This window comes from Oncorhynchus tshawytscha, linkage group LG02 (genome assembly GCF_018296145.1).
Source record: "Oncorhynchus tshawytscha isolate Ot180627B linkage group LG02, Otsh_v2.0, whole genome shotgun sequence".
NCBI classification, from domain to species: Eukaryota; Metazoa; Chordata; class Actinopteri; order Salmoniformes; family Salmonidae; genus Oncorhynchus; species Oncorhynchus tshawytscha.
In genome coordinates, this window is record NC_056430.1 from 5,417,625 (window position 1) to 5,443,438 (window position 25,814).

Here is a 25,814-nt window from a genome sequence, read left to right on the forward strand (position 1 = left end):
TTAGATCTCTGTGTAACCTAGTAGTTAGATATCTGTGTAACCTAGTAGTTAGATCTCTGTGTAGCCTAGTAGTTAGATCTCTGTGTAACCTAGTAGTTAGATCTCTGTGTAGCCTAGTAGGTCGATTTCTGTGTAACCTAGTAGTTAGATCTCTGTGTAACCTAGTAGTTAGATATCTGTGTAACCTAGTAGTTAGATATCTGTGTAACCTAGTACGTTGATCTCTGTGTAACCTAGTAGTTAGATCTCTGTGTAACCTAGTAGTTAGATCTCTGTGTAACCTAATGTTAGATCTCTGTGTAACCTAGTAGTTAGATCTCTGTGTAACCTAGTAGTTAGATCTCTGTGTAGCCTAGTAGGTCGATTTCTGTGTAACCTAGTAGTTAGATCTCTGTGTAACCTAGTAGTTAGATCTCTGTGTAACCTAGTAGTTAGATCTCTGTGTAACCTAATGTTAGATCTCTGTGTAACCTAGTAGTTAGATCTCTGTGTAACCTAGTAGTTAGATCTCTGTGTAGCCTAGTAGGTCGATTTCTGTGTAACCTAGTAGTTAGATCTCTGTGTAACCTAGTAGTTAGATCTCTGTGTAACCTAGTAGTTAGATCTCTGTGTAACCTAGTAGTTAGATCTCTGTGTAACCTAGTAGTTAGATCTCTGTGTAACCTAATGTTAGATCTCTGTGTAACCTAGTAGTTAGATCTCTGTGTAACCTAGTAGTTAGATCTCTGTGTAGCCTAGTAGGTCGATTTCTGTGTAACCTAGTAGTTAGATCTCTGTGTAACCTAGTAGTTAGATCTCTGTGTAACCTAGTAGTTAGATCTCTGTGTAACCTAATGTTAGATCTCTGTGTAACCTAGTAGTTAGATCTCTGTGTAACCTAGTAGTTAGATCTCTGTGTAGCCTAGTAGGTCGATTTCTGTGTAACCTAATGTTAGATCTCTGTGTAACCTAGTAGGTCGATCTCTGTGTAACCTAGTAGTTAGATCTCTGTGTAGCCTAGTAGGTCGATTTCTGTGTAACCTAGTAGTTAGATCTCTGTGTAACCTAGTAGTTAGATCTCTGTGTAACCTAGTAGTTAGATCTCTGTGTAACCTAGTAGTTAGATCTCTGTGTAACCTAGTAGTTAGATCTCTGTGTAACCTAGTAGTTAGATCTCTGTGTAACCTAATGTTAGATCTCTGTGTAACCTAGTAGTTAGATCTCTGTTAGTAGTTAGATCTCTGTGTAGCCTAGTAGGTCGATTTCTGTGTAACCTAGTAGTTAGATCTCTGTGTAACCTAGTAGTTAGATCTCTGTGTAACCTAGTAGTTAGATCTCTGTGTAACCTAATGTTAGATCTCTGTGTAACCTAGTAGTTAGATCTCTGTGTAACCTAGTAGTTAGATCTCTGTGTAGCATAGTAGGTCGATTTCTGTGTAACCTAGTAGTTAGATCTCTGTGTAACCTAGTAGTTAGATCTCTGTGTAACCTAGTAGTTAGATCTCTGTGTAACCTAGTAGTTAGATCTCTGTGTAACGTAGTAGTTAGATCTCTGTGTAACCTAGTAGTTAGATCTCTGTGTAACCTAGTAGTTAGATATCTGTGTAACCTAGTACGTTGATCTCTGTGTAACCTAGTAGTTAGATCTCTGTGTAACCTAGTAGTTAGATCTCTGTGTAACCTAGTAGTTAGATCTCTGTGTAACCTAGTAGTTAGATCTCTGTGTAGCCTAGTAGGTCGATTTCTGTGTAACCTAGTAGTTAGATCTCTGTGTAACCTAGTAGTTAGATCTCTGTGTAACCTAGTAGTTAGATCTCTGTGTAACCTAATGTTAGATCTCTGTGTAACCTAGTAGTTAGATCTCTGTGTAACCTAGTAGTTAGATCTCTGTGTAGCCTAGTAGGTCAATTTCTGTGTAACCTAGTAGTTAGATCTCTGTGTAACCTAGTAGTTAGATCTCTGTGTAACCTAGTAGTTAGATTTCTGTGTAACCTAGTAGTTAGATCTCTGTGTAACCTAGTAGTTAGATCTCTGTGTAACCTAGTAGTTAGATCTCTGTGTAACCTAGTAGTTAGATCTCTGTGTAACCTAGTAGTTAGATCTCTGTGTAACCTAGTAGTTAGATCTCTGTGTAGCCTAGTAGTTAGATCTCTGTGTAACCTAGTAGTTAGATCTCTGTGTAACCTAGTAGTTAGATCTCTGTGTAACCTAGTAGGTCGATCTCTGTGTAACCTAGTAGTTAGATCTCTGTGTAACCTAGTAGTTAGATCTCTGTGTAACCTAATGTTAGATCTCTGTGTAACCTAGTAGTTAGATCTCTGTGTAACCTAGTAGTTAGATCTCTGTGTAGCCTAGTAGGTCGATTTCTGTGTAACCTAGTAGTTAGATCTCTGTGTAACCTAGTAGTTAGATCTCTGTGTAACCTAGTAGTTAGATCTCTGTGTAACCTAGTAGTTAGATCTCTGTGTAACCTAGTAGTTAGATCTCTGTGTAACCTAGTAGTTAGATCTCTGTGTAACCTAATGTTAGATCTCTGTGTAACCTAGTAGTTAGATCTCTGTGTAACCTAGTAGTTAGATGTCTGTGTAGCCTAGTAGGTCGATTTCTGTGTAACCTAGTAGTTAGATCTCTGTGTAACCTAGTAGTTAGATCTCTGTGTAACCTAGTAGTTAGATCTCTGTGTAACCTAGTAGTTAGATCTCTGTGTAACCTAGTAGTTAGATTTCTGTGTAACCTAGTAGTTAGATCTCTGTGTAACCTAGTAGTTAGATCTCTGTGTAACCTAGTAGTTAGATCTCTGTGTAACCTAGTAGTTAGATCTCTGTGTAACCTAGTAGTTAGATATCTGTGTAACCTAGTAGTTAGATTTCTGTGTAACCTAGTAGTTAGATCTCTGTGTAACCTAGTAGTTAGATCTCTGTGTGACCTAGTAGTTAGATCTCTGTGTAACCTAGTAGTTAGATCATTTGAAACAATAATGTATGTTCAGTGCCAGACACAAACACTAAGAGAGAAAACAATCCATTATAAAAACTCAATCTAATGTAGCTATGGCTAAGCACCATAGCCTTTAGCTGCTTTAGACTACACCGCTATTAGGCCTACTGTAACACTGCTTCTTGTAAGGGCAGGGTTGAAGAGAGAACCTCTGTGTCTGTAGATGTGGGTACATCTGGGAAGCAGACATGATGTGTGATGTGTCACTAGAGTGGCCACGGTCTTAGCCATCATAATAGCTGAGGTGCTGATGTCCTATCGCCACTAATCAAACAAGGTCTCTGTCGTCGCATCGGATGTGCTGCTTCAGTTGCCAGAGTCAGGGTCAACTCTGCCTGGCAGCTAGCCCTGGTTTACACACCCATCCCCAGCCCTGGTTTACACACCCACCCCCAGCCCTGGTTTACACACCAACCCCCAACCCTGGTTTACACACCCACCCCCAGCCCTGGTTTACACACCCACCCCCAGCCCTGGTTTACACACCTACCCCCAGCCCTGGTTTACACACCCAGCCCCAGCCCTGGTTTACACACCAACCCCACCCCCAGCCCTGGTATACACCCCCAGCCCTGGTTTACACACCCACCCCCAGCCCTGGTTTACACACCCAGCCCTGGTTTACACACCCAGCCCTGGTTTACACACCCACCCTCAGCCCTGGTTTACACACCCCCCCCAGCCCTGGTTTACACACCCAGCCCCAGCCCTGGTTTACACACCCACCCCCAGCCCTGGTTTACACACCCACCCCTAGCCCTGGTTTACACACCCACCCTCAGCCCTGGCTTCCAGGTTACACACCCACCCCACCCCCAGCCCTGGTTTACACTCCCAGCCCTGGTTTACACACACACCCCCAGCCCTGGTTTACACACCCCCCCTTTTCAGTAAATGGTTGTGAGTCAGCTATACAGGGCTAGTCTCTTTCTAAGATTTAAACATTACACCACCTTCCTTCCAGGTGAAAATCAATCTCGACATTTCAATCCTTTGAACGTCACTCTGTCTCTCCAACGTAAGCAAGAAAGGCCTCAACCTAACGCTGCGCGGTGCAGTTCGGTGAGTCATCTCAGGCAGCATTGTGACTACTGATGTTTTGATTGAAGGAATGCGTGTTGCCATCTGTGTTCTGTGAGGAGGCTTTCACAGTAAACACAGGGCCCGGTTCTGTCTGACCTTCACTAACCTAACATAACAGAGACAATAAAAAGAAAAAGTAAAAACCTTTCTTTCTGGTCCTGAAGAGACAAAAAAAAACTGTTAGGGTGTGTATCTCTTCTCCAATCCACTAAATGTAGAGTTAAGGTGGAGTGTCGCCTTGTTAATGTCGCACCACAGACTCTCTTTAACACCCGAATCATCACTAGCTCTTTTAAACTGATGCATGCTGGGTCTTTCTCTGTGTCTGGTGTGTCCGGACGAAAGCCTTCACTTAGGCTTTGTCAATATGTGAGTGTGTTTGAACCAATAGAGGACTGTGTGTTTGTGCGTGTCTGTCCACGCGTGCGTAGCCTATGTGTATGTTGGGGGGGGTGACAACAAATGTCTAAGTAAAGTAAACCTCTCAAATAGAGGACATTGTTCCTCGTTTTAAGTGTAAAGAGACACAGGTCAGTGTGAAATCAGAGCTGTTTAACTGTGAGAAGTAGCACATAGCCCTGTCCTCTGCTGCCCCATCTCTATTAACGAGGCAACGTACCAAACAGGACTCTATTTCACTCTACAGCGCCATTTGGGATAGAAGCAGAGGCTCATGTCTGCCAGGTGGAGGAGGTCATTGCTTAGCCCCCATCAGAGAACAGAGAATAAGCATGGCTGGTCTATACTACTCAACCTACCATGGTTCCCAATAATAGAATATAACTTTATTGTCCATCCAGGATAGAGTTACACGATAAGAATATAACTTTATTGTCCATCCAGGATAGAGTTACACGATAAGACTATAACTTTATTGTCCATCCAGGATAGAGTTACACGATAAGAATATAACTTTATTGTCCATCCAGGATAGGGTTACACGATAAGAATATAACTTTATTGTCCATCCGGAATAAGGTTACACGATATGGGCCATTCTTTTTTTTAAATCAAATATTGTGATTTGACTTGCAACATCAGGGTGAACTGTTGAAATCGAAGACATTAGGCCTTTTCACAGAGCATTGTGCTTCGCACCAGGCTAGACTGGCCCTGGGCTAAGCTGTCCCCAGGCTATCTCCTCCCCCAGGCTAGACTGGCCCTGGGCTAAGCTGTCCCCAGGCTAGACTGGCCCTGGGCTAAGCTGTCCCCAGGCTATCTCATCACCCAGGCTAGACTGGCCCTGGGCTAAGCTGTCCCCAGGCTATCTCATCTCCCAGGCTAGACTGGCCCTGGGCTAAGCTGTCCCCAGGCTAGACTGGCCCTGGGCTAAGCTGTCCCCTCCCAGGCTAGACTGGCCCTGGGCATCCCCAGGCTAGACTGGCCCTGGGCTAAGCTGTCCCCAGGCTATCTCATCACCCAGGCTAGACTGGCCCTGGGCTAAGCTGTCCCCAGGCTAGACTGGCCCTGGGCTAAGCTGTCCCCAGGCTAGACTGGCCCTGGGCTAAGCTGTCCCCAGGCTAGACTGGCCCTGGGCTAAGCTGTCCCCAGGCTATCTCCCTGGGATCTCCCCAGGCTAGACTGGCCCTGGGCTAAGCTGTCCCCAGGCATTTGTTGGCCCTGGGCTAAGTATTCCCCTGGCTTCCGACTGGCCCTGGGCTAAGCTTCACACAGGCTATTCATCTCCCAGGCTAGAACCCTGGGCTAAGTATTCACACTGGCTAGACCCTAGAACCCTGGGCTAAGTATTCCCAGGTATTCCGAGCCCTAGAACCCTGGGCTAAGTATTCACACTGGTATTCCGAAGCCCTAGAACCCTGGGCTAAGTATTCACACTGGTATTCCGAAGCCCTAGAACCCTGGGCTAAGTATTCACACTGGTATTCCGAAGCCCTAGAACCCTGGGCTAAGTATTCACACTGGTATTCCGAAGCCCTAGAATAAACGGACAAACAAAACAACCGACATGTTATCTCTGACCAATGTTCTAAACAATAATGTATTTATTAAGACGTGAAGTCCTCTGTTTCTGGCCTAGCAATCGATTTCCAACAGTGACGGTTTGTATAAACCTTTCTGTTTACCTGTCCGACATCAGAAAGAAATGTTTCACTTTTCTTCCTTTTTTTTTATGTTGATCTCGCCCCCGTACAGAGAATGCTGTCAACGAATGAGACATCAACTTTTGTGATCCAGGTTGAAATCATGCAACAGTATTATTATCATGGATATATCAAATTAAATGTCAATAGAAAAGCTATGAAAACAGAGGGAAATGGAGCATTTTCTGACCTTCCAGCTGTAGAGTTTGTAGCTTTAGTTTTTTTAAAGTGAGAAGACATTAGCCAGCCTGCATAGCAACCACTTTTGTAAGTCATAGCAACCAATGTTTTCGCACAATTTAAAATATTTTGGTTTCTGTCCTCAAATGGAAGGATTAGATAATATAAATTGACTTATCAAACAAAATGCCAAAACGTATTATAGCCATCACCAGCATATGTCAATTCAGTGAAAGTGCTGCTTTTGTGATTGAACACATTCTCGGTGTTGTTTTCGACCTCCATTTCACACTGGCTATTTTGGCACCGTGTTTTTTTTAGGGCTAACCCTGCTCCAGAGCACGGCCTGCCAGCACCGGGCTAAGGTTGGTGCTATCCCACTTTACAATGTACAAGTGTGATCACACTCGCTTAAGCCCTGGGCTATGGTGCAGTGTGGAACGTGCCTATTAAAAAGCAAAAAGATGAAAGCAGCGTTGTTCCTTGTTTGGACCAAAATCGGGGTTTGACTGCATGACCTAACAGAACAGCATGCAAACTAATAGTGACTAAGATAAAAGAGGAGGGGCTGAGCTGTTTGAGTGACAGGGGGGCGGGGCGTTGTGTGTTTCGGGGAAGTAGCCGCAAGAGAAGAGAAGAAAAAAAGAGTCAACTAATAAAAATGTACTTTACGCGCAGCTGAGTGACGTTTCAACATGTTGAATGTGATATCTTGGGATAAGGATATCTTGGGATAAGGATATCTTGGGATAAGGATATCTTGGGATAAGGATATCTTGGGATAAGGATATCTTGGGATAAGGATATATTGGGATAAGATGAGGCCCAGAATCACACAACTACCCGCCCTGACACCCCTCCTGACACCCCTCCTGATACCCCCTCCTGACAAACCTCTTCCTCCTGACACCCCCTCCTCCTGACACCCCCCCCTCCTGACACCCCCTCCTCCTGACACCCCCTCCTCCTTACACCACCCCCTCATGACACCCCCTCCTCCTTACACCACCCCCCTCATGACACCCCCTCCTCCTAAAACCCCCTCCTCCTGACACCCCCTCCTCCTGACACCTCCCCTCCTCCTGACACCTCCCCTCCTGACACCCCCTCCTGACACCTAGTTCACCACACACACACTCCTCCACTTCAACAAACAGGGCCATTCAGAGACATCAAAAAGCACCTCTATGCATTGACTGTGTGCAGTGCTGTGGAATTAAACATCTCACTACACGACTCCTGTTGAGCTTGTCACTGTTGACAGAGGCTCATGCTAAAGGCTGCTCTCAGTTAAAGAATATTAGTTATGGCGGATTATCTATAGAGAGAATTATGAGATCAGATAATATAGGATAAGATGGTTGTAATGACTCCTAAACACACAATCAGGACGTTACACACAGACACAACGACAACAGACGAGAATAACACAGATTGAGCATATGTCTGCTTTAACAAGTAGCCACTTCTTACAAATACCGTATGGAAGTTTAGCCTAGTTAGCTAGGCTAATTGTTTACGTCAAAATGTTGGCTTTGAGTGTTGACTGCATGCTTCAATAGACCTTTCAGAGTTGTGTAGCTTTTGTTATTCTATAAAAGAAGCAGGATGAATCATGAAAAAAAAGAGAACAATTGTAGATGTCTGAAAATGCTTTATCCACATTTTTGTTAAGTGGGAGACAAAGAAAGCCTTCTGTCAGATTGATGTCTCAACTATGGTTGAGTAGGCCTCAGCCTACTTTTACGGCTACAATGAACACACTGTTTGGAATACCAGAGCAAATGCAAACTATTGCTGTTTCAGCCAATATCGGTCCCGCCTTTGTGCTTAGTCTGCCTATAAAAAAAAAGCACACTGTCCACTAATCATTTTGAAAAAGGTATTGAATAAACCTAAGTTAAGGTATTAAAAAAAAATGTAAAAATGTTTTGAAGAAATATTGATTAGCAGAGACAGATAAAAAATAAAAAAATCTATAAAATGCCTTGGCCATAAACTGTTTAGCCTACAGTACAAAGTAGACAACAACATGTTTAAACAAACCAGTAGGGATAGGGACAATAGAAGCATCACAATATTTTTTCCCATGGCTAAAATGAAAAATATGAAGCAGATGAAACTATTGCTTCCTTTAGAAACCTGCTGTATGATGTAAAATATTGTCTGTAGATTGGAAAAGAAACACATGCGACTCTGGCGGACAAAATAACGATGTCTGTTTCCAACATTAGGGCTGTTTTTCTTTGACTGGGGGTGTATATGGTTACATATCAGGATATTTTTGACGATATATCGTATCGTTTTGACAATATCGCAATATCGTCTGTGCACCATTTGAAAAGTCCTATTACCTATAGAACGAATCCTATTACCTACAGAACAAGTCCTATCCTAACCTACAGAACGAGTCCTATTATCTACAGAACGAGTCCTATTACCTACTGAACGAGTCCTATCCTAACCTACAGAATGTGTCCTATCCTAACCTACAGAACGAGTCCTATTACCTACAGAACGAATCCTATTACCTACAGAACGAGTTCTATTACCTACAGAACTAGTCCTATTACCTACAGAACGAGTCCTATCCTAAACTACAGAACGAGTCCTATTAGCTACAGAACTAGTCCTATCCTAACCTACAGAACGAGTCCTATTACCTACAGAACGAGTTCTATTACCTACAGAACGGGTCCTATTACCCACAGAACGAGTTCTATTACCTACAGAACGGGTCCTATTACCCACAGAATGAGTCATATTACCTACAGAACTAGTCCTATCCTAACCTACAGAACGAGTCCTATTACCCACAGAAAAAGTCCTATCCTAACCTACAGAACGAGTCCTATTACCTACAGAACTAGTCCTATCCTAACCTACAGAATGAGTCCTATTATCTACAGAACGAGTCCTATTACCTACAGAACGAGTCCTATTACCTACAGAACGAGTCCTATTACCTACAGAACTTGTTCTATCTTGACCTACAGAACGAGTCCTATTACCTACAGAACTAGTCATATCCTGACCTACAGAACAGGTCCTATTACCCACAGAACTAGTCCTATCCTAACCTACAGAACGAGTCCTATTGCCTACAGAACTAGTCCTATCCTAACCTACAGAATGAGTCCTATTATCTACAGAACGAGCCCTATTATCTACAGAATGAGTCATATTACCTACAGAACGAGTCCTATTATCTACAGAACGAGTCCTATTAGCTACAGAACTAGTCCTAGCCTAACCTACAGAACGAGTCCTATTACCTACAGAACAAGTCCTATCCTAACCTACAGAACAAGTCCTATTATCTACAGAACGAGTCCTATTACCTACAGAACGAATCCTATTACCTACAGAACTAGTCCTATCCTAACCTACAGAACGAGTCCTATTACCTACAGAACTAGTCCTATCCTAACCTACAGAACGAGTCCTATTGCCTACAGAATGAGTCCTATCCTAACCTACAGAACGAGTCCTATTACCTACAGAATGAGTCCTATCCTAACCTACAGAACGAGTCCTATTACCTACAGAATGAGTCCTATCCTAACCTACAGAAAGAGTCCTATTACCTACAGAACTCCACTTTGAATCCTCCTTTTAAATCAATACAACATGTTTTACCTAGAAGCATCAAGGCGGCAGGTAGCCTAGCGGTTAGAGAGTTAGACCAGTAACCGAGAATCTGTCGATATGCACTAGAGAAAGGCACTTAGACCTAACCCTAATTGCCCAAGGGTTGTCATGGATAATGGCAGACCTTGGCAGTCACCCCTCTCTCCGAGGGTGTCTCAGGGAGAGGTAGTGCATGCAACAACCAACCAAACAAACAAACAAACAAAACATTTCCAATTCACACATACGTATTAATACACACTTGTGCATGTGCGAAATCAGACAAATATAAGAACCCACTATTATGTAATTATATAAAAGGGTTCGGGCAGAATATTTTTTTTTTTTTCACCCAACAAAATGACCCTCAAGGAAACCTTTTAGTTGGAAGAATACAGCTACGGTACCTTTTCAAACTATTACGAAAGTTGTACAACTTTATGTTCTGAAAAGAGTGAGGGAAAGGGGATGCAAGTACTTCCACATTATCACAGGTGGAGCTACATTTGTACATTTGTTGCTATTGCTTCACTTTCCTACTGAAATGTCCGAATCTCCCTTCTTTTCCTTCTGGATCCAGTAGCTTTGTTGTTTTCTATTGCTTCACTGCAACACTGCAGACTGATCATTAAAGGGGCATGCATGACTCGCTCCTAAACCTTTCCCCATACCATTTAAGACAACCCACCGCAGGTTATTTACAGGCAACAGAGCAGGAACATGTAGGTTAGGCTCCAGACGGCTGCTGCAGCTGAAGTGTAGACTATTACACAGACCTGTGTGTACGAAGGCAGTGAACCAAATAGCACCCTATATCGTATATAGTGCACTACTTTAGACTGGGGCCCTATATAGGGAATAGGGTGGTATTTCGGACGCATTGAGAAAGTCCTGCTGCCTAAGAAGACCGCTGCTACCGCTCACAGAAAGATAAAACAAGACGACAGCTGCTACCGCTCACAGAAAGATAAAACAAGACAAGAGCTGCTACCGCTCACAGAAATATAAAACAAGACGACAGCTGCTACCGCTCACAGAAATTTAAACAAGACAACACTCACAGGAAGATCCAGGCTGCATCACCTCCGGCCGTATAGTACTACATGATGTACTAGGGTCATGGAGAGGTGGTAGTACTATGTTACTACATGATGTACTAGGGTCATGGAGAGGTGGTAGTACTATATTACTACATGATGTATCACCTGGAGAGGTGGTACTACTATATTACTACATGATGTACTAGGGTCATGGAGAGGTGGTACTACTATATTACTACATGATGTACTAGGGTAATGGAGAGGTGGTACTACTATATTACTACATGATGTACTAGTGTCATGGAGAGGTGATACTACTATATTACTACATGATGTACTAGGGTCATGGAGAGGTGATACTACTATATTACTACATGATGTATCACCTGGAGAGGTGATACTACTATATTACTACATGATGTACTAGGGTCATGGAGAGGTGGTACTACTATATTACTACATGATGTACTAGGGTCATGGAGAGGTGGTACTACTATATTACTACATGATGTACTAGGGTCATGGAGAGGTGATACTACTATATTACTACATGATGTATCACCTGGAGAGGTGGTACTACTATATTACTACATGATGTACTAGGGTCATGGAGAGGTGATACTACTATATTACTACATGATGTACTAGGGTAATGGAGAGGTGATACTACTATATTACTACATGATGTACTAGGGAAATGGAGAGGTGATACTACTAATCTGTGTGCTGTTCCCTACTACATAAAGCACTACTTTTGACCAGAGCCCCCTATGTGTTGTAAAGGGAATAGGGGTGCTGGTTGGGACTTGTGCACTGTTTTCAGTGTCCAGAATGCATTGCAAGTCACTACTAAAAGCACTTCCCATTGATTATGTAATTACAGAGCAGCTCTGAGGGACTACATCAATGTTGTTTTATGAAATAGTGAAGGTATAGAAATGAATGGCCAAACCAAATAAAAAACTAAATACCTTATCATGTTTCCAGATGTAAAAAAAAAAAAAAAAAACACAAAAGTGGAGAGACACAAACCAATAAATAAATTTAAAAAATGTAAACATCTGAAAATAGGAGAAGAGGACATAATTGTATAAACGTCTTGTCTCTCAATATATAACCTAGCGTAGTAAACGTAAAAGAAACACCTGAAAATAGATCCCCTACATACTGGTGTTGACGATAAGGAGAAGAAAAAGAACAGCTGTCGCGGGAGTTTCTCTTCTGCATTGTTCAACCAATCCGGTAAATGTGGAGGAGGAGTCACTCACCAAGTAAGGAGTTTTTGTATAGAGGTCAATGAAAGTGTCAAATTTGGTAAACCCCCCCAAAAAATATGGCTTATTTGCTATGTGTCACTTATTTGATCTAATTGAATATTCATAATGATTAGGATGTTACGGGTTGTACTTATATAAGTAGGACATGTTACATCCCGGAAACTTTAAGAAAAAAAAAACATTATATATCGGAGTTGTACCTGGTTGTCACTTGTTACCACAGCCACAAACTCATAAACCCCGCCTATTTCTAAAATTGCTCTTCTTAAAATGTTTTTTTTTTTTTAACTAACCCTAATCTTAACCACACTGCTAACCTTACGCCTAACCCTAAGCATTAAAAACAAAAAGTAAAATGTTTTGTTTGCATTCATTTTTACAATACATAGCCAATTTTGACTTTGTGACTGTAGTAACTAATGGAAGCCGTTGTTCACATATGTATTTGCCCTCTCATTGGCTAGAATGGTCCCACCGGATCTTGCCTCTTCCCAGCTGGGTTCCATTTTTGAAGAAATGTACTTGAATTGTTAGAGCGGCCCACTACAGCATCTTGTTAATATAATGGATAATCTATGGTGTCACGTTGTTAATGTCCAAAAGAAGTAACAAGCTCTCTCCATTTCCCCTAAAAACACGGAACTTCCGGGTTGTTGGGGATTCGGCAAAGGCTAGTCAATATGTAACTGCTGTTGTTCATTATTATAAACTGGGGTTTTTCAAGCTCTGAATGCTGATTGGCTGACAGCCGGAGACACAGTATATATATATATATATTTTTTTTTTTACCTTTATTTAAAAAAGGCAAGTCAGTTAAGAACAAATTCTTATTTTCAATGATGGCCTAGGAACAGTGGGTTAACTGCCTGTTCAGGGTACAGACCGACAGATTTGTACCTTGTCGGCTCGGGGGTTTGAACTCGCAACCTTCTGGTTACTAGTCCAACGCTCTAACCACTAGGCTACCCTGGGGAGGCAGAACCGTGTTCTGCCCCTGAACAGGCAGTTAACCCACTAGGCCGTCATTGAAAATAAGAGTTTGATCTTAACTGACTTGCCTAGTTAAATAAAGGTAAAAATATCAGACTGTATACCATTGGAATCACAATTTTTTTTTTTACTGCACTAATTACATTGGTAACCAGTTTATATTAGCAATAAGGCACCGTGGGGGTTTGTGGTATATGAACAAGTATACAACAGCTAAGGGCTGTATCCAGGCACTCCACATTGAGCTGTGGGTAAGAACAGCCCTTAGCTGTTGTATATTGGCCACACCCCTTCAGGCCTTATTTTAAACCTCTTGAGGTGCCCTTATTGCGATTATAAACTGGTTACTAAAGTAATTGGAGCAATAAAAACAACATGTTTTGTCATACCCATGGTATATGGTCTCGTATACCACAGCTGTCAGTCAAATCAGCATTCGGGGCTCATGCTTCATTAGAAACAGCTTAAGCTTCAGAATGCAGTGCCACTCCTAACAGGCAAACCGCCAAGGTTTCAAGTATCTATGACTAAATAGGTTATGAATAATTGTGGACCAACACCTCCCAGTGAATCAGAACAATAAACAAACATACAATGGTCTATTGGGTAATTAAAAAAATAATCTATTTATATTCCTAAGTGTTTTTAGTGTACCTCAGGGGGAAAAAAACACTCAGATAGGTCACGTAAAAATACCAGAGAGACTCACACACAAATACCTCGAAAGATTATTTTTTTTAAAGTGTGATGTTTTCAAGAAAACATGTTTTTTTTTTTTAAGGACCACACAAACATATTGAAACCAAAAGGGTTTTCTAAAGAATAAAAGTGTGGTATGGTCGTAGCCTTCATAAATGTTTCCCTGACATATGGTGGTCTGTCCTCACACAGAGAGAAATCTTTTTCGGCGTCCGGGCCATACAGAGATTAGAGATACACCCCCCCCCCAGCTGGAAGGTTTCAAACGTCTCCATGGAGAAGGGAGACGTGAGTCAAATATTAAAAACACATCCCCCGGTAAAAAACAATTATAACACACTTGTATTATTGAACCAAACCGTGTGGCATTTTGATGTGAATCAAACAGTAGCGGTATCGAGATAACTGCGTTACATTGTAAGATTGCAGTAAAACATGTTACAGTGCGGTGATGCACAGAATCTAACGCATCCGGACTCATATTTTGATTCAACGTTACCAAATTGGACCCCAAACTGTTTTCTCACAACGCAAGAAAAGCCCATGTGTGCAAACAAATAGCTGTAACCTACATTAAATAAATAGCTACTGGCTCCACTAGCCTGCCTTAATGTGGAAGTGGATCTAGACACCTAATAAATGTTTTGAGCAAATCGGTGGCTATAGTGCAATAACATTGGGTAGAATAAGATCAACTAGTAGGATTTATTCATATAAACTACATCTATATTTTAAATGAAGAAGGTGGGAAAAGTATTAATGAGTCTACTCAGCTAATCTAACCTAACATGATATAACGTATGGTTAATCTAATGAGATCTAGTAAACTATTAGACGGTATAGTAGGCTAAGGGTAAACAACATTTCCAACGGCAGGCCATGAAAAGTACAATTGCAATAATGCTGAAATAACAAAAAGTTAAATCGCTAGCCATAACTTCACCTTGCAAATCTCACTGTACAGTCCTAGTAATTCAGTGGGATACCGATAGAACTATCGGTAGTAAACAGCATATAACCCCACGATAATCGGGTTAAATAAATAGTCCAAAAACCCAGGTGTTATTAGCTAACTACATACAGTACGTTAGCGCATACCATCTCGTACAGGCACCACATATATCCTTGCACATATGCACCTGTTTTTAGGCCAGTTTGAGAGCCATGAAACGGGCCAGCAGCGACGTGACTAACACCGGCAGCTGCGAAGGGCAACACAGTGAGGTCTGAAATAGCAGCAGGCAGAAGACAAGGTTTTAATAGCGATCTACCGCGGAGGACCCACCTCGGACAATGCTAGATAGCTACAGACAGATATCTGGCTATGACTTGGGCAAGTTTTGTGCCGTTCTGTAGCTTAATAAAAATGCACCAATTAGCTATCCGTATGTACACTTACCCGATTTGCATTCACCGAATTCACATTAGTTTGCTTGGCTAAAGGTGTAAATGCTCAAAGTGAATGGCATGTTGACTTGCCCGTTCCTCTCCTGTTTGTATCCACAGAAGGGAGAATAAGAATGATCGCTCTCTCCTCCTCGAGTGTTCTCCCTATTCTCAAACACTTTCACTGACAGAGCCGGCAGACTAGATCAGTAGATCCAAGAAACATCAACGCCACATAGAAGACAGGAGCAGAGATTGATTTTTTTATGTTGTTGTTTTTTTTTTTATATATATATATATATATATATATATATATGAAGCCTTTATTATATATCGGAAACTGACCTTTTAATCTGTGGCATATATTATATTCCTTGAAATCCTCTTCTTTGTAGAAGGACTGAAAAGAAGAACCAGCGGCAACGACCCAGGTGAAGAGAGAGAACTCCTTCTCTGGACGTCTCCAAACTAGTATTAAAGGTGTTCCGCTGTCGTCTCTGCTAGATGGTAGTGAGTCTCCACAGGAAGCTTGTGTTCGGGTCCACCACCCTGCAGAAGCCCCCAGCCTACCCTACTAAACAAACGCACCACCGGTATTTGATTACAAGTCCTATTCTACTTGCCTTCTCTGCGCTGGTAGGTAGGCTGCTTCTGAAAATCAAGTTAACAACAAAAAAAATAATAAGAAAAACCGAAGGATGACAAGCCCAGGGCAATCACATGACGGGCTAAGTAGCAAAACCACCTCCCGGATCAACTAGAGAGGTCTACACTCATTTAGCCAGCTCTATCCCTCCCTCCCTCTCTCTCTTTCTCTCTCCCTCCCTCTCTTTCTCTCTCTCTCTCTCTTTCCCTGAGACGCACACAAATGTCTCCTAGCTACGTCTTTGAGCTGTGTCCGAGGAGCCAGAGCCAGCCCTTTAGGAATGAATTCTCCTCCACTCCACTGGCCTGAGTGGGAGGGAGGGAGGTAGCGCCAGGAATTACTCCGCCCCAAATTGTCTCTCCACCTTATTTCCACCGTTCTCTAAAATAGTCTGACATTTAAGCAGCAGCCTAGTGGAAAATAATCATTGAGAAATATGCATAGTATTTCAGACCGTTACCACAGTGACTCAAACACACGAACATGATTAGCCTAGAATAGGCTGGAATAGAATAGAATACAGTAGAATATAATAGAATGGAAACCAAAGATTCCATTCAATTACATGTGATTATTAATAATTAATAATCCAATCGATCAGTCAACCATTGAATCAATCAAATGTATTTACCAAACCCTTTTGACAACAGCTGGCACTCTTAAGAACACAAATGAACTGCTAAATGACTATTGTTAAATTGTTAAAAAACCTCTTAAGGATCAGCCCCTTTTTTTCAATTTTCGCCTAAAATGACATACCCAAATCTAAATGCCTGTAGTTCAGGCCCTGAAGCAAGGATATGCATTTGCTTGGTACCATTTGAAAGGAAACACTTTGAAGTTTACGGAAATTTGAAAGGATTGTAGGAGAAAATAACGCATTAGATCTGGTAAAAGATAATATAAAGAAAAAAACAACCATTTTTTGTATTTGTTTTGTACCATCATCTTTGCAATGCAAGAGAAAGTCCATAATGTATTATTCCAGCCCAGGTGCAATTTACACATTGGCCACTAGATGGCAGCAGTGTATGTGCAAAGTTTTTCTGATCCAATGAACCATTGCATTTCTGTTAAAAATGTTGTATCAAGGCTGCCCAAATGTGCCTAATTTGTTTATTAATAACTTTTCATGTTCAAAACTGCACTCTCCTCAAACAGTAGCATGGTATTCTTTCAATGTAGTAGCTACTGTAATTTGGACAGTGCAGTTAGATTAACAAGAATTTAAGCTTTCTGCCCATATCAGATATGTCTATGTCCTGGGAAATGTTCTTGTTACTTACAACCTCGTGCTAATCCCATTAGCCTACGTTAGCTCAACTGTCCCGCAGAGACAGTTCACCAATACAGATTTACATTTTACGGACACTCTTATACAGAGCAACTTACAGGAGCAATTAGGGTTAAGTGCCTTGCTCAAAGGCACATCAACAGATTGGTCACCTAGTCAGCTCAGGGATTTGAACCAGTGACGCTTCAATACTCAAAGCTCTTAACCGCCCCCAGATGGCATATAACAAATATGACAAAGGAGTAGGCCCAAGTAGGATTTATTGACCACTAGCAGCCATAATTCTGACCCAATCACATTTCTTATTCACCATGACTCTCATCCAATCACATTTCTTACTCACCATGACTCTGATCCAATCACATTTCTTATTCACCATACAGCTGACAGCCCATGTTGTTGAGACGAGACATATTTTGGTTTAAGAAGTAAAAAATACTTATTTTAGGAGTGTGATCTGCTGGCTATTTATTTTAGTGATGTCATTTATTTCTCGCTAGCTAGTCTGTGTTGTTACTGTGCAGTCAGTCTGTGGAAATTGATTGGCTCATGTGAGGACAAGACAATTAAAAATAATTTGATTGAGGTCGCGTTCCCCTGCTCAAACAATGATTGCGTGCAATGCCATCGACTGTGTTATCGATTGACAGATTGCCATAACATATGATGTGGTTAAATGATATGTAAAATACAAGTCCTGGCATTGTAAGATTTGGCAGGTGTCAGCAATGCCTGAGCAGATGAACGTGCCCTGAATCTTCTCTGGTGTTTGATGGGAATTCTTGAAAGAGTGTCTGGAGCTAAGAACATGGTATGTGATTCAAAATTATGCAATGCGCTCTGGAATCTGTGTCGGATTAACCACAAGTAATTAGCTTTAAAACTGCAAAAATTACTCTCCGCCACATGGGAAAACGTATAGAATTGCAGGAAATTAACTTTGTCTCTGCAGTCAAGAGGGGAGAGACTAAAGTGTTTAAGGGCCCTCCCAAAAAAGTTAGGGCCAGCCCTGAATCAGTTACCCAACCAAGAAAGGGCCCCCCAGTTACCCATGTGGGCCACCTACCTCCTCTCCTCCCCCCATCTGATGATTAGCAGATCGGCAGCATTGAGATTGGGCTCGTGTGATTGGTGGTTGCTGTAAAATTGTTTTTATATCTAAATATACATTTCAATGTTTCTCTGCCTGGGCCCTCTACGGGCTTGGGCCCCCTACGGTCTTGGGCCCCCGGGGCTTCAGCTTCTATTAAACCGTCGCATTATTCGGGCCCTGTAAGGAATAATTTGACATTTTCTCTGAACTAGACTGCCTGATAATGTAAATCATATCATATAGTACAGGGGATTGCCCGCCTGTAGTTTAACATAGGCTACTGTTTCTGCTATATTATACTAATGTACTCAATCACAACGTGAGCTAGATCACATTATAATGTCATGTGTGCAGACTGCAGAGCACTTCCTGTTTAGTTTTAACAAAGCCCACCGCATTTGTCATTTACCATCAAGGACAATTGTTTGTAGATTATCTCAGGTGTAGGCTGGATCGTTTCTGAGGTTATGCTCAATGTTAATTCACATTACAGGCACTGTCTCGGAGAGAGCTATGTACAGAATGTAATAATGACAGATAATAAGATAACCTGAAGAGAAAGCAACGTGTAAAGAATGCAGGTCTCACTGTGACACTGTGAACGTGTAAAGAATGCAGGTCTCACTGTGACACTGTGAACGTGTAAAGAATGCAGGTCTCACTGTGACACTGTGAACGTGTAAAGAATGCAGGTCTCACTGTGACACTGTGAACGTGTAAAGAATGCAGGTCTCACTGTGACACTGTGAACGTGTAAAGAATGCAGGTCTCACTGTGACACTGTGAACGTGTAAAGAATGCAGGTCTCACTGTGACACTGTGAACGTGTAAAGAATGCAGGTCTCACTGTGACACTGTGAACGTGTAAAGAATGCAGGTCTCACTGTGACACTGTGAACGTGTAAAGAATGCAGGTCTCACTGTGACACTGTGAACGTCAATCCAAGGCGATCCATCTGAGAGTGTCTAATAACAAGTAACCAGGAAATCAACAGATTGGTCACCTAGTCAGCTCAGGGATTTGAAGTGATGCTTCAATACTCAATGCCCTTAACCGCCCCCAGATGGCATATAACAAATATGACAAATGAGTAGGCCCAAGTAGGATTTATTGACCACTTGCAGCCCTAATTCTGACCCAATAACAGTTCTTTTTCACCATATTTCGAACCTAATAAAAGTTTTTATTCACCATAATTCTGATCCAATCATATTTCTTATTCACGACTCTGATACAATCACATTTCTTATTCACCATGACTCTGATCCAATCACATTTCTTATTCACCACGACATATTGTTATTCCAGAGAACATTACAGTTTGCTAGGCTTCAAATCTATTTATCTTGGGGGGGGGTTTTTTAGTGAACAATGACTGAGTCCAAAACGGCCTATTCTCTATGTGGTTCTTTACTTTGGACCAGAACCCATAGGGTTTATAAGGCCCATAGGGAACTGGGACCCATAGGGCTCTGGTCAAACTATATAGGGTGTATGGTGGTGTTTGGGATGCATTAAAAAAATATATGTTTTAAATCTTGAAATCTGTCAAGAGAATGTATTGTCACACTTAAAGTGATGATTCTGTAATTCTCATTATGGGAAAATATGGTTAATAGCACTGTATTGGAAGAGATAATATAATGAGGACTTCCTGGATGAAAGCTTTTCGTAGTATGTCAAGTTATGAATTGGCAATTTTGATGGAGAACATCATTGTATACTCAAAGCCAAACCCAGGTACACACATTGACCAACAGCTATAGGTACTGTATAAATGAACATAAACCTCATATGATAATTTGTCTTGCAGTAGCATATTATAGCCACATTATCACCCCAGACATTGCTTAATGTGTTTGAGGGTGTTCTGGTGCTAATTATAATGTATCAGACAGATATTTACATGGTCAAAATCTGAGTGAAGGTGTGTGTTTTCTACTTCTAAAGCACCATTGACCCAGTCAGTTAAATAGCCTCCCCAGGACATCTCAGTAAATATGCTGCCTCCCTTATTAATATTGCATCTCAACCTCATAAAAATGGGACACAAAACACTGAAAGGAGGAGGGGAACTGGGAGCAGAGAGAGAGAGAGAGGAGGGGGAGCAGAGAGAGGAGAGAGAGAGGGGGGGAGGAGAGAGAGAGAGAGAGGAGGGGTAACAGAGAGAGGAGAGAGAGAGAGGGGGGGGAGAGAGAGAGAGAGAGAGAGAGAGAGGTTGGAGGGGATAAGAGACGAGAGAAAGGGACTGGCAGCAGGAGCAGGAAGAGAGGGAGCGCAAAGAGACAGAGTGGGGGGAGGGGGGTGTGTGTGTGGAGAGCAGAGAGAGATGGCTGAGATAGATGGAGAGGAGAGAGGGGGAAAGAGAAAGGGGAAGAACATAGAGAGAGCAGAATGAGAGAGAACCGGGAGATGCTTATGAAGGGAAGCAATCCGTGCCCAGACGTTGTATTCCACGTGGTCACATGGTCTATGGTGGTCACATGGTCTATGGTGGTCACAGTGGCTAATGGATCATCAATATGCATGGAGCTGACGGATGACAGCGTCAGCAGGTTATGGGAGATAATGTAGAAGCCCTCTCATCATCGTCACTTCCTGTTGACATGCCAGATTATTCTTGCGGGTTCAAAGGAAGTATACTGTAAATGTTGAATATCAACCTTTTTTGTTGTTCATGGATCATCAATATGCATTGGAAAAGGACTTCAGCGGTGTCTGTTTGAGGAAGACAGAGGAAAACGATATGTACTGTTTTATTTTGCGGCTTCTACACATGGTCTTTTAAATACAGCCTGAGTGATAAGATCACAGCATTTCCACCAACTTGGTGTTTGTCATTTTAACTTCACCTGACATGACCCACAACCATACACTGTATACTGCATATTAGCCCTGATCTCTCAGTCCTGCAGTGCTGTGATGTGGAAGCCTTATTTCTCATCTTTTCCAGTCGGCATGCAGGCTTGTCTTAGCGGTCACGGACGGGTATACTGTATGATTCACATTACAGACTGATTCATATTGATTCCTCAAGGGCAATTCAATAGGGCAACCTGAGTAAATGTTCAGTTGAATGTTCAGTTTTTTGTTCACCAAATTTAATTCTCATCACCCTTATTCTGTATCTGATCAAGCTTGGTTACAGACAACCTAAATATTCACACATACAAATCAAATCTTTGTTGAAAATGTGTCCTCCTTGCAGGTGTATTTTACATAGATTGATTAAGCAATATGCACATGGCATGTTTGTTATGATGACAACACTACATCTTGTCTTGCTCATTGGAATATAATCCAGGATTAGAGGTTCCAAGCCCTTTCTATGTATTCTATTAGAATATAATCCAGGATTAGAGGTTCCATGCCCTGTCTATGTATTCTATTAGAATAGAATCCAGGATTAGAGGTTCCAAGCCCTTTCTATGTATTCTATTAGAATAGAATCCAGGATTAGAGGTTCCAAGCCCTTTCTATGTATTCTATTAGAATAGAATCCAGGATTAGAGGTTCCAAGCCCTTTCTATGTATTCTATTAGAATAGAATCCAGGATTAGAGGTTCCAAGCCCTTTCTATGTATTCCATTAGATTAGAATCCAGTATTAGAGGTTCCATGCCCTGTCTATGTATTCTATTAGAATAGAATCCAGGATTAGAGGTTCCAAGCCCTTTCTATGTATTCTATTAGAATAGAATCCAGTATTAGAGGTTCCAAGCCATTTCTATGTATTCCATTAGAATAGAATCCAGGATTAGAGGTTCCAAGCCCTTTCTATGTATTCTATTAGAATAGAATCCAGAATTGGAGGTTCCAAGCCCTTTCTATGTATTCTATTAGAACAGAATCCAGGATTAGAGGTTCCAAGCCCTTTCTATGTATTATATTAGCATAGAATCCAGTATTGGAGGTTCCAAGCCCTTTCTATGTATTCTATTAGAACAGAATCCAGGATTAGAGGTTCCAAGCCCTTTCTATGTATTCTAATAGAATAGACTCCAGGATTAGAGGTTCCAAGCCCTTTCTATGTATTCTAATAGAATAGACTCCAGGATTAGAGGTTCCAAGCCCTTTCTATGTATTCTATTAGAATAGAATCCAGGATTAGAGGTTCCAAGCCCTTTCTATGTATTCTAATAGAATAGAATCCAGGATTAGAGGTTCCAAGCCCTTTCTATGTATTCTATTAGAATATAATCCAGGATTAGAGGTTCCAAGCCCTTTCTATGTATTCTAATAGAATAGACTCCAGGATTAGAGGTTCCAAGCCCTTTCTATGTATTCTATTAGAATAGACTCCAGGATTAGAGGTTCCAAGCCCTTTCTATGTATTCTATTAGAATATAATCCAGGATTAGAGGTTCCAAGCCCTTTCTATGTATTCTAATAGAATAGAATCCAGGATTAGAGGTTCCAAGCCCTTTCTATGTATTCTATTAGAATAGACTCCAGGATTAGAGGTTCCAAGCCCTTTCTATGTATTCTATTAGAATAGAATCCAGGATTAGAGGTTCCAAGCCCTTTCTATGTATTCTATTAGAATAGACTCCAGGATTAGAGGTTCCAAGCCCTTTCTATGTATTCTAATAGAATAGACTCCAGGATTAGAGGTTCCAAGCCCTTTCTATGTATTCTAATAGAATAGACTCCAGGATTAGAGGTTCCAAGCCCTTTCTATGTATTCTAATAGAATAGAATCCAGGATTAGAGGTTCCAAGCCCTTTCTATGTATTCTATTAGAATAGAATCCAGGATTAGAGGTTCCAAGCCCTTTCTATGTATTCTAATAGAATAGAATCCAGGATTAGAGGTTCCAAGCCCTTTCTATGTATTCTATTATAATAGAATCCAGGATTAGAGGTTCCAAGCCCTTTCTATGTATTCTATTATAATAGAATCCAGGATTAGAGGTTCCAAGCCCTTTCTATGTATTCTAATAGAATAGAATCCAGGATTAGAGGTTCCAAGCCCTTTCTATGTATTCTATGTATATCGTCTTACTTTCCCTTTCCTGACACATTTCAGCTAGATCACAGCTTTTAGTTCCACAGTAATAATTACCGTGAACTTGTATCCACACCTCTCCGCAGAGGTGCTGAGCTTTCTTAGATTACCACGGGTATTAACGCCTGGATTACCTTCCAATAATTACCCGAACCCTTCATTCTCTACAGATCAACTTTACAGGAAGATACTCTGCCTATCTAAGTGTGATTCTCATGGTGTAAAATGAGATTACACAGCAGTTAACACCTGCTTTGAGATGTATAATATGTTCTAGAGTGCTTCTACTTCTGCATTGCTTTGCTGTTTGGGTTTTTATGGCTGGGTTTCTGTTCAGCACTTTGTGACATCAGCTGATGTCACAAAGGGGCTTCATAAATACATTTGATTGATTGATTGGCAGAGTTACAGGCTCTACTTGTGAAGGACTCAGTGAATGGTGTTAAGTGAGCCATCATGACAATTCCCAGTCAAAGGGCTCTGTTTGTTTTTTATTCAATCTTTATTTCACCAGGTCGTCCCATTGAGGTCAAGATATTCGCTTTTCAAAAGGGACACCTGGCCTGAACTAACAGCTACGGTATTTTCCAAATGATTACAAAGGTTACAAAGTCAGTCGTACCTTCATGTTGAATCAGTTTCACCTTCATGTTGAATCAGTTTCACCTTCATGTTAAATCAGTTTCACCTCCATGTTAAATCAGTTTCACCTTCATGTTAAATCAGTTTCACCTCCATGTTAAATCATATGCCGCTTCAGTAACCCAATCTGCTAGTGTGAAACAGCACAGTGGAGATTTACCAGGAATAATCTGCTAGTGTGAAACAGCACAGTGGAGATTTACCAGGAATAATCTGCTAGTGTGAAACAGCACAGTGGAGATTTACCAGGAACAAGACTTGTAGCACTAGATAGAGACTGAGGCAGGCAGAGGTGATGTGTAGCGCAGGAGGCACCATGCAGACTGTGAACTTTTATGTAATTCCACAGCCAATAAAGTCCCCAAGGGAGTGTACCTCCCTGTCGAAGAATTTCAGATGAGGTGTCTAAAGCCAGGCGGCTACAAGTCCCACCCTACCTTAATAACAGTCCCTTAGGGCCTAGGGGCTTTAGAAAAGTTAGGGGAAAACCCCATTACTGTCACAGTAGGTGCCTCTCTATCTCCACCTCCCCACCTCTTTCCCTGCCCCCCCCCCCATAGGCCTCTGGGAATCAGGACAGGTCACTAAAGTCTCTCTTTGTGGAGAGAAAACGTGCAAAGTCATGTCATTGATCCTTTGTCTTGTAATTTTTTATTTTTTTTACAAAGGACTCCTATCTATCTCCAGAGTCAGTGCTTTAGGCCGTATTAGTTTGTAATCTCACAACACAGGTGTCTGACCCAGCTACCTGGGGCTGTCTACTGACCACGACCAAGGAGAGGGAAAGGTTGACATTAGCAAGGTACAAAACCAGGGAACATGAAGACGCACACACACACGCACACACACACACGCACACACACACACACACACACACACACACACACACACACACGCACACACACACACACACACACACACACACACACACACACACACACACACACACACACACACACACACACACACACACACACACACACACACACACACACACACACACACGAAGGGATCTCATCTTATTGATCTCACATTCTTTCATGAAGTGATCTGTTTTTCTCCTAACAAAACAGGTGGAGAGGTTCAGGCACATTGTTAGGAGAAAAAAAAATGCTTAGTAAAAGCATCCAGGGTTTATGTCCCCGTAGAGGAACCCGAGAACTATGAACGGTTCCACCAGCCTTTTTAGCCTTTAAAATTATAACAATAATGACATACCATATATCATAAGGCCTATCTTTGAGGACCTAGTTAAATCCTGACACAGCGGTGTTAGGAAACCCCTGGTTTGCAGGCCACATCAGGCCTGCAAGTCACATTATGCTGGATTGTAAAGTGATGTGTAATTCCTATCGGAATCCAGACAGTTAGGATATTAGTGTAATTTAAAAATATATATATATATATATATATATATTTATTTTATCACCCGCAACCTGCATTCAGAATGACTGCCATGGTGGGGAAGATTGAATTCTGAGACTACCTCAATCACATAAACTGGACATCCATCCCGGTAACGGAAGCAATAAGTCCAACTGCTAAAGTATTGGTTTAGAAACATGTACGTTATTTATCTTTGTGTAGCACAAAATTATTCAAACAATCAATGTACATGCAAAAAATACAGATTTTAAAATGAAGAATTCTGAAAAATCATTCTTCAATAGAGTGTGCTGAGAAATAGGATATATGGCTCTATGTAGAACCGTTCTTGCCTTCCAAAAAAAATCATCAAAGAACCATTTCTTCCAAAAAATAGTTCTTCA

The 25,814-nt window shown here is 41.5% G+C and overlaps 1 protein-coding gene across 2 annotated transcripts in view; it reads right to left on the reverse strand.

Moving 5' to 3' along the window:
* LOC112237828 (dystroglycan) overlaps positions 1–16,270 on the reverse strand; it is a 117,480-nt gene extending 101,210 nt beyond the window's left edge. Inside the window, exon 1 of one of the 2 annotated variants that reach the window (XM_042329721.1) lies at positions 15,709–16,270. The gene's annotated coding sequence lies outside the window, so the exon portion shown is untranslated. Of the gene's footprint in view, positions 1–15,376; positions 15,542–15,708 lie in introns of those variants that run through there. The other variant, XM_042329719.1, reaches the window with a different exon arrangement.
* Between the last annotated feature and the right edge of the window lie 9,544 nt (positions 16,271–25,814).